We start from the raw sequence: 11030 nt of genomic DNA on the forward strand, positions 1-11030 counted from the left end.
AGGCAACCAGTATTTCCTATTAGCTGAACATTTTTCGGAGGGTGTTTATCTACCACCATTTCTTTTAGGCAGCATACAATTGGGCACTATTTTTAAAATCTATTTTAATACCCTTATCTTTAAGTGGGTCTATTTAGACCATTTACATTTAATGTGATTATCAGTATAATTAGATTTCAGTTTATCATCTTGCTATTTATTTTCTATTTGTTCCATACATTCTTTTTTTCCTTGATTCTTCTGAATTAATTCAATACTTTTAATTCCATTTATCTTTTTAGTGGCTTGTTAGCTTATTTTGTTACTCTAAGTGGTTGCTTTAGGATCTGTGGTATACATTTAACCCAGTCTATCTTCAGTTAATATTACACCACTCCAGAAGTTTCCATCATGGCTCAGCAGCAGTTAACAAGCCCAACTAGTATCCAGGAGGACGTGGGTTCAATTCCTGGCTTTACTCAGTGGGTTAAGGATCCAGCGTTGCTGTGAGCTGTGTTGTAGGTCGCAGACGTGGCTTAGATCCTGCATTGCTGCGGCTGTGGTGTAGAGTGGCAGCTGTAGCTCTGATTCAATCCCTAGCCTAGGAACCTCCATATGCCATAAGTGCAGCCCTAAAAAGACTAAATAAATAAGATATTACACCACTCCACATATAGTACAAGGACTTTATAATGTACTTCCATTTATAACTACCCCAACATTGTGCTATTATTATACCTGTTGTTTTTACATATATTAAAAATCCCATATAACACTATTACTTGTGTTTAAGCAGTAGATTATTAAAGGGATCTAAATAAAAACTTTTATATATTTACTTGCATAAGTATATACTATTCCCAGTGCTCTTCATGCCTTCCCCTAGATTCATATTTCCATCTGGTATAACTGTTTTTCTGCCTTAAAAACTTACTTGAATATTTCTTGTTTTTTGTGTGTCTGTGTGTGTGTGTGTCTTTTATTTCAGGGCCGCACCTGCGGCATATGAAGGTTCCAGGCTAGGGGGTCAAAACAGAGCTGTAGCTGCCGGCCTACACCACAGCCACAGCAACAGATACTTAACCCACTGAGCAAGGCCAGGGATCAAACCTGTATCCTCATGAATGCTAGTCAGATTCGTTTCCACTGAGCCACGATGGGAAATCCAAGACTTAGTTAAATATTTCTTATAGTGCAAGTCTGCTGGTGATGAATTCCTTCAGCTTTTGTATGACTTAAAAAATAGTTCATGTTTCATTTTTTGAAAGTTATTCTCACCAGATATCAAATTCTATTAATCATGGTCTCAGGACCTACAGGCCTCAAATTTCACTAACTGTGGGCTGGCTGCTGTTACCTTGTGCTTAGGGTAGGGTTGAATGTTAGGTTTTCTTGTGCCCCTGCTTTCCATTGTCCCCACATACCTGTGTTAGAGAGAGGGTCTTTCTCCATGCTCTTCCTCTTCCCCAGCTGAAGACTGGTATTCCTTGTGACTTGGTGCTGAACTTGTGGTAGGAGCAGGTGAGATCCCTTATCCCAGTTCAGCCTCAATCTCAGGCAGCTTTGGCTCCAGAGGTGAGGATTCCTTGGCATTCTTGTTCTTCCTACCTGCGGCCCCAAATTCGGCCTTGTAAACAGCTGATCTGGGGTGGTTGTTTTCTGCACCACCCCTCAGCAGTGTAGCAAACATCTGGTATCTGTATTGGTCCCTCCATCAGGAGCAGAGACTTGTTGCTTCTCCCCTTCCCCCCACACCAATAAATCTTTACCTGAGTCCTGAGAGAAGCAGATAGATTTGTCTTCCACTGCTTCTCCAGAAACAGTCAATCTTTGCCAGTGTCCTGTGGCCATAGTAGCTGCTGTGCTGCCCACAGTGGGCTAAGACTTCAGCTCTGCAGAGAAGGAGCTGTGAAGCTAGTGAGGTTTTGAGCTTGTTCCTCCACAACCACCGATCACCTCCTCATTTGCATGGAGGTCAGCACTCCCTCTCTCCTCATGGACACCTGGTGAAGGTGAATGGCAAAGGACTTTCAGGTGAGGGGCACCTCCCTTTATATCTGAGAACTGGGTTGAATGCGCAACAGCCCATACTTAGAAAGTTCTGTGCCTGGTTTCCTGCTCTGCTGGCACCATCTTGAATCCTTTGGGTTTTTTTTTTTTTTTTTTTTTTTTCTTTCTTTCTTTTTTTAGGGTTGATCCTGCAGCATATGGAAGTTTCCAGGGTAGGGGTCGAATTGGAGCTGCAGCTGCCAGCCTACACCACAGCTACAGCAACGCTGGATCTGCAACCTACACTGCAGCTTGCTGCAAGCCAGATTGTTAGCCCACTGAGCGAGGCCAGGGATAAAAACCCACAGTCTCATGGACACTAGTCAGATGCTTAACCTGCTAAGCCACAATGGGAATTCCTTGAATTCTTCATTTTTGAGTGAGGGCTCTCATATTTTCATTTTGCACTAAGACACACAAATTAAGTAGTCAATCCCATTTCAAAGTGATGTAGTAGCCCACACTTGGCCTTTAGAAATTTAATATCTTGGCTGAATTGTTCTTGTCTGCTTACATAGCTGCCGCCTTTTCTCCTATCAAACCCAAAAGGAAGACAGTTGGTGTGTCCTGACTCTCAAATTCGGTTGCTGTGAATCCCTCAGAGCCTCAGTGGTCTGAGGGCTCAAAAATGTTACAATTTTGGATATCATCCAACTATCCCCTGTTAGGGTGGGGGAAACATTTTTCTGAAACTTTCTACATCCTAAATGGAAGTCCAAAACTGCGGTACGGTTTAAATTTTGGTATTTTTAGGATCACAATTAACTGATCAAGTTTATTTTTTCCTCCTCCCACCCCCTTTTGAAGGGGAATGTCACATTTCTTTTAAAATTTCCTTCAGAAAAAAGGTGGCCTCATGTTTTTAATTTTCTTTTCTCCCCACAACAAAATATCCCAGAGTGTCTATGTCATAATAGTACAACAACCTAAAAAGACACATATATGTATGGGTTTTGATACAAGACAGCTACTACATTATTAAACTCAATTTCTCAACTGGTCTCCCTACATCAGTCCATTACAGTAAGGGAGAAAGTTACAAAGTGACTAGAGAGAGTAATAAAATTAGGAGAAATTTATACGGATCTGTGGCTTGTGTGCTGGAGATAAATAAGCTATATAATGTACTCCTAATTATGCTGACTGCATTATATATATATTATACATATATATGTATAATATATATATGTATATATACATATGGATATATTTTAATATTTGGAATATTCTTTAGTATACCTAAGATGTCAGTCTCCCAAATTTTTCAGTATCACTCCTTCTCTGAAGGATTTTTTTTTTCTTTTTTCTTTTTTATGGCTGCTCCTGCAGCATATGGAAGTTCCCAGGCTAGGGGTTGAATCAGAGCTGTAGCTGCCAGCCTATACCACAGCCACAGCTGCGCTGGATCTGAGCCACATCTGCAACTTATGCCACAGCTTGTGGCAATGACAGATCCTTAACCCAGTGAGTGAGGCCAGGGATCAAACCCCCATCCTCACAGAGACTAGTCGGGTTATTAACCCATTGAGCCACAATGGGCACTCCAAGCTTATTATTTTATTTTTTAGTGGCTGCACCCATGGCATATGGAAGTTCCCAAGTCAGGAATTGAATCCGAGACCCAGGTGCAACCTTTGCTGCAGCCTTGGCAATGCTGGACTCTTTAACCCACTGAGCTAGGGTAGGGATTGAACCTGTGCCTTTGCAGCAACCCAAGCTGCTGCAGTCAGATTCTTAACCCAATGCACCACAGCAGGAACTCCTGAAGGATATTATTAAAAACAACAATAAACAGACTAAGTTGAAATAGGATTCAAGTTAGTTTGCCCTGGGGATACTCTTTTTAAAAACCTAAAGATTTTTTTTTTTGCACCTGCGGCATGTGGAAGTTCCCAGACAGGGATCAAACCCATGCCAGCAACAGGAGAACTCTTGTAGTATGTGACTTAGAGATAAGCAGTCTTCGTCCCCTCTAACCACAACAGCATGACCACACCTGGAAAAATAATTCCTTAATCTATATTATTAATTTTACCAACTCACTACAAGAGGACTACAGTATAAAATAGTATTATTAACCAAGCATCTAAAGATTTAAGGCATCTGTAGTTTCCCTAAATTCAGAGGAAGAATTAGCTTTTGTAACCAAGGAAACAATTAACTATTTTTAGCCCTTTAGCTTTACATGCAACTGATAGTGTTTTTTCTTTGTGTGAAAAAAATACCACCACACAAAGAAATAGCCCTAATGTTTCTGTGTTAGAAATTGAGTGGTGGGGGACTGAAGGAATGTTTAGTCCACAAATTTTAGGATCTATTTGTTAATGACAGAAATTTTGGCTTAAATCTTACAAAGAACTTTTTTTTTTTGGGGGGGGGGGTCTTTTTGTCCTTTTCCTAGGGCTGTGTCTGCGGCATATGGAGGTTCCCAGGCTAGGGGTCTAATTGGAGATGTAGCCGCCAGCCTATGCCAGAGCCACAGCAACTCGGGATCCGAGCTGCTTCTGCGACCTACACCACAGCTCACAGCAATGCCAGATCCTTAACCCACTGAGCAAGGCCAGGGATCAAACCTGCAACCTCATGATTCCTAGTCAGATTCGTTAACCACTGAGCCACGAAGGGAACTCCAACAAAGATCTTTTTTAAAGGGTAGTAATTCTTTTCTGTAGTCGATATCCTTGGAAATGTGTGTGGGTAGAAAACTGAAGATAAAGGCTATAAAAGTCTATGATAAAAACAGGTAAATATGGGAGTTCTGGTTGTGGCTCAGGGGGTTAGGGACCTGACAGAAGCTCGGTGAGGATGTGGGTTTGATCCCTGGCCTCGCTCAGTGGGTTAAGGATCCCGTGTTGCTGCAGCTCGGATCTGACCCCTGTCCCTGGAACTCCATATGCCACGAGGTAGCCAAAAAAGAAAAAAATAAATAAAAATAAAAAACATATAGACATGTTTGGGTTTTTCCTTTTGCATTTCTATTTGTGTTTGAGTCTATTTCAAAGAATAATGGATGCTTACTAAGTCTTTGAAAGGAACCTGGATGAAGCGCTATCAGCAGCTAGAAGAACCAAAGAATCCAGAAAAGTAAAAGTCATTCCTAAGGACGTCTTTATATTGTTGGGGGAAATCTGAATATTTCTTGTACTGGTTATTTAGTGCCACAAAAAAAAAAAAAATCCCTCAAAACGTTATAGCCTAAAACATATGTTACATCCCACCATTTCTCTGGGTCAGGAAGCTGGCAGCAGCTTAGCTGGTGGTCTGACTCACGGTCTCTGGTTGACTTTCAGCTGAGGTGTTGGCCAGGCCTGTGGTCTTTGGATACAACTGGGGCTGGAGGATTCCCTTCAAGCTCCCTTACACAGCTGTTGGCTGGAGGCTCCAATTCCTGGACACGTAGTCATCTCTACCAGGGTATGGATTGTAGTGTTTCCATCAGAGGACACTGATGGGAGCCAGAGAGAGAACCAAGAGAGAAGCAGCTGTTCTTCATAATGTCTAAGAAGGGACACAGGATTACTTCCGGTTAATTCTACTGATCCTGCTGATCGACGCTGGTACACTGTGGGTGGGAACAGCACGAAAGTGTGAATACTAGGGCAGAAGGACCACTAGGGCCATTTGGGCGGCTGGCTCCCATAGCCTACCCTCTAGCCCCCCAAAATCCATTCCCTCCCACGAAGGCATCAGCTCCAAATCCAGCATCTTAGCTAAATCAGGTCTAGGTGCAGGTGAGACGATTAGGGTGTGTGTAATTCTTAGCACAGCTCCCAAGCACAGTTCTTTCTGGTCTGGTGGCCTGGGGACAGAAATATTATTGCTCCTGCCCATACCCAACATAAATGATGATCAGGAGGAGTCCTGCTCAGCAGGACTGAAAGTGAACGGCACACAGAAGTTACTGGTCCGTGTGCAGTTCTGAAATCCAGCTGGGCCAGTGTTCGAAAATCCTTGACTAGAGCTCTGTGCTCCTACCAGGAAATGACTTTCCAATGACTCTTGACTTGACCCTCGGAGGCCTTGCCTCACCTTCTGAGTCACTCTTTTATAAGAAAGGTGGCTCAGGAAAAAAAAGGTGGCTCATGTTGACTTTAGTGCTTTTTCTCAGCTTGCTTCCCGCCTATAGAATTTGTGGGGTCCAAAGAACTCTTTTATTTTTTTGCTTTTTAGGGCCACACCCACGGCATATGGAAGTTCCCAGGCTAGGGGTCAAATCAGAGCTACACCCGCTGGCCTATGCCACAGCCACAGCAACTCGGGATCCGAGCCGCGTCTTCGACCTACACCACAGCTCATGGCAACACCAGATCCCCAACCCACCAAGCAAGGTCAGGGATCGAGCCCGCAACCTCATGGATCCTAGTCGGGTTCATTAACTCCTGAGCCACAAAGAGAACTCCCAAAGTCCTCTTTTAATGTTCACTTCTCTGCCTCTTTCGGTCCAAGCTGATGAGGTTACTGCTGATATGATTGTTTTTAAAACTTTCAGTCTTCTGTGAGTCTTACTCTGAAGCATTGCCTTTGATCTTTCTCAGCCCTTAACAAAGGATTTTATTCTTTTTTGTCTTTTCAGGGCTGCACCCACGGCATATGGAGGTTCTCAGGCTAGAGGTCCAATTGGAGCTATAACTGCTGCCCTACACCACAACCACAGCAACGCAGGATCCGAGACTTATCCAAAAGCTACACCACAGCTCACGGCAATGCCAGATCCCCAACCCACTGGGCCAGGCCAGGGATTGAACCTGCAACCTCATGGTTCCAAGACGGATTTGTTTCCACTGTGCCACAATAGGAACTCCGGATTTTACTATTATTTTTTTTATGGCCACACCAGTGGCATATGAAATTCAGGGGTGGAATCAGAGCTGCAGCTGCCAGCCTATGCCACAGCCACAGAAACACCAGATTTGAGCTGTGACTGTGACCTATACCACAGCTCACAGCAACCCGGGATCCCCAACCCACTGAGCAAGGTCAGGGGTTGAACATGTGTCCTCATGGATACTAGTCAGATTCATTTCTGCTGAGCCACAACGGGACTCCTTCAGCTGCGGTTCTATCAAAGACTACACAGAAGCCCTAAACAGACATTTCTCCAAAGAAGGCTACAGATAGCCAACAGGCACATGAAAAGATCAACATCGTCAATTATTAGAGAAATGCAAATCAAAACTACAATGAGGTACCAACTCACACCAGTCAGAATGGCCATCATCAAAAGTCTACAAATGGCAAATGTTGGAAAGGGTGTGGAGAAAAGGGAATCCTCCTAATCTGTTGGCGGGATGTGAATTGGTGCAACCATTATGGAGAACAGTATGAAGTTGCAGGTTCGATCCCTGGCCTTGCTCAGCGGGTCAAGGATCTGGCATTGCTGTGAGCTGTGGTGTAGGTCACAGATACAGCTCTGATCAGACGTCGCTATGGCTATGGAGTAGGCCAGTGGCCATAGCTCTAATTAGACCTCTAGCCTGGAAACCTCCATATGCTGAAGGTGAGGCCCTAAACAGACAAAAAAGACCCCAAAAAAAGATTAAAAAAAATAAAAATAGGCATTCCTTTTGTGGCTCATTGGTATCCGTGAGGATGTGTGTTCAATCTTTGGCCCCGCTCAGTGGTTAAGGATTCGGTGTTGCTGTGAGCTGTGGTGTAGGCCAGCAGCTGTAGCTCTGAGTTAACCCCTCTGGGAACTTCCATATGCCACAGGCACAGCCCTGAAACAAAAGCCAAAAAACGAAAATAGAGTTACCATATGATCCAGCAATCCCATTCCTGGGCATATATTTGGAAATGATGAAAACTCTAATTCAAAAAGATAGATACACCCCTATGCTCACTGTAGCACTATTCACAATAGCCAGGACTTGGAAACAACCTAAATGTCCATCAACAGAAGAATGGATAAAGAATATATGGTACATACATACAGTAGACTACTACTCAGCCATAAAAAGAACAAAATAATGTCATTTGCAACAATATGGTTGGACCTAGAGATGATCATACTAAGTAAGAGAAAGACAAATACTGTATATAACATATGTAGAATCCAAAAAATTGATACAGGAGTTCCCATCGTGGCTCAGTGGTTAACAAACCTATTATCCATGAATTCGAGGGTTTGATCCCTGGCCTCACTCAGTGGGTTAAGGATCCAGTGTTGCTGTGAGCTGTGGTGTAGGTCGCAGACATGGCTCGGATCCCGAGTTGCTGTGGCTCTGGCGTATGCCAGAGGCTACAGCTCCGATTAGACCCCTAGCCTGGGAACCTCTATATGCTGCAGGAGTGGCCCTGGAAAAAGCCAATAGACAAATAAATAAATAAATAATTGATACACACGAACTTATTTACAAAACAGAAATAGACTCACATACATAGAAAACAAATTTATGGTTACCAAAAGGGAAGAAGGGGAGTGATAAATTGGAGACATGGGATTAACAGATACACACTACTATATATGTGATAAACAAGCAACTACTGTATAGCACAGGGAACTAAATTCAGTATCTTGTAATAATGTATAATGGAAAAGAATCTAAATATAATGGAAAAGAATATATATATATTCATAACTGAAATCACTTTGCTATACACCTGAAATATTGTAAATTAACTATACTTCAATGAAAAAAAATTTTAAACAAAAGGAGTTCCCGTCGTGGCGCAGTGGTTAACGAATCCGACTAGGAACCAGGAGGTTGCGGGTTCGGTCCCTGCCCTTGCTCAGTGGGTTAACGATCCGGCGTTGCGTGAGCTGTGGTGTAGGTTGCAGACGCGGCTCGGATCTTGCGTTGCTGTGGCTCTGGCGTAGGCTGGCAGCTACAGCTCTGATTAGACCCTAGCCTGGAACTCCATATGCGCAGGAGGCCAAAAATAGCAACAACAACAAAAAAAAAGACAAAAAAAAGACAAAAAAAAAAATTTTAAACAAAAGACTACAAGCTTTTTATCAACAATTTCAAGGCACTTTAAGCTATTCACCAACACTCTCCTCAAAGCCTACTGCTGGGTTCCAAAGTCACCCCAAGTTTCAGGCTAGCTATGGCAGCACCTCACTTCCAGTTTCCAAAATCTGTGTGGCCCACGGGATCAGTGGCCTCTCTGAAGCACAGGGGCACAGGTTAGAACCCCTGCCCGGCACGGTGGGTTACAGATCCAGTGTTGCTGCAGCTGCAGCATAAGTTGAAACTGCAGCTCAGGTCTGATCCCTGGCGGGAACTCTATATGCCCTGGGACAGCCAAAATAGAAAAAGGAAACAAAAAACAAAAAAACCCCAAATCGTGACGGTCAAGAACCTGGAAGGTGGTTCTGGCTCAGGGCTCTCGTGAAGTTGCAATCAATCAAGCTGTTGGCCAGAGCTGCAGTCTCTGAAGACTTAAGTGGGGCTGGAGGTCCAGCTCCAAGCTTGCTCCTGTCACTGCTGTCAGACTATAGTTCCTTGCCACGTAGGCCTCTCCATGAGGCTGCCCAGACCAGGGCTTCTTCCTCCATGTGAGCAGTTGAAGAGACAAGACAGAAGCCACAGTCTACGTAACCCATCTCAGAACACATCACTTGTGTTGAATTTTACAGCCACACAGACCAATTCTGGTACATGTAGGAGAAGACCATGCTGAGGTGTGACAGCCAGGGCATAGGGGTCACTGGGGACCACCTGGGGGCTGCCACCACATTTCCTAAGTAGCATAGTTACTTTGTAACTTTCACAATAATCAGTTTTTTTAAAGCATCTAAAAATGAGGTCTTTTGTTTTTTTAATCTATAGCATATACGCACAGAAAAGTCTGCCATGATGTTAGTCATATTCATTTCTTGATACTGAGATCATGGGTGATTTTTGTTTTTGTAACTGTTTCAAAGTACTTTTTCAAGAGTTACTGTTGTGCCTCAGCAGGTTAAGAACCTGACTAGTATCCAGGAGAATACGGGGTGAATCCCTGGCCTTGTTCAGTGGGTTAAGGATCTGGCGTTGCCACAACCTGCAGCAGATTCAGCTCAGATCTCGGATACTGTTATGGCCAAGGCTGGCGGCGATCCATCTCATTCAACCCCCAGCCTGGGAACTTTGGTATGCAACAGGTACAGCCCTAAAAAAGACCAAAAAAATAAATAAATAAATTTTTTTTTTTATGATTTACAATAAGAAAAGTTTTTTTCAATGTGAAGTATTCCTGAGATAAAAAAGTTAAAGATTGAGATAATTTATTCTCAAACATTTTGTATTAAGCGCTACTAGATATTAGGAACTTCTAGGGGGACAAAAAAAGAGATACAACCTTGTTTTTAAGGAAATATTTATTTGAGAAAACAAAAACATAGCTTTATTCATTTTTAGGGTCACACCTGCAGCATATGGAAGTTCCCAGGCTAGGGGTTGAATCAGAGGTGCAGCTGCCGGCCTACGCCACAGCCACAGCAATGCCAGATCTGAGCCTCGTCTGTGTGAACTACCACAGTTCATGGCAATGCTGGATCCTTAACCCTCGGGTTCTTAACCTGCTGAGCCACTATGGGAACTCCAGACATAGCTGTAATAGAGTGTAATAAATTCTACAGAATAGAAATAAAGGAACATTAAGTAAAGGGCAATACACAGAGGAGCCAAGTTAAACCAATTCCTTAAGAAAGAGAAAGGGAGTGGCTAGAACAAAGAGCCTTTTATATCAAACCTGGAGTTTGGACTTGGCATAATATTGCATGAATGCACCATTATAGGAGTATAAACTGGAAAATGAAATGACAGACATGTTTAAAATATTCACCTACACTTTAGCGTTTTCCTTATCTTATTTTTTAAAATATTGACCCATCTGGAATGTAAATGTTACAATTCAATGCAAGGCAAATGAAATAAATCTTAAATATTAGTTAAGTAAACTTTAATACAATGTTTACTATTGAAAATGACTTCAGGAGTTCCCACTGCAGCTCAGCAGCAACAAGCCAACTAGTATCCATGAGGACGTGGATTTGATCCCTGGCCTCTCAGTGGGTT

The sequence above is a fragment of the Sus scrofa genome, chromosome 15 (genome assembly GCF_000003025.6).
Source record: "Sus scrofa isolate TJ Tabasco breed Duroc chromosome 15, Sscrofa11.1, whole genome shotgun sequence".
Classification (NCBI taxonomy): Eukaryota; Metazoa; Chordata; class Mammalia; order Artiodactyla; family Suidae; genus Sus; species Sus scrofa.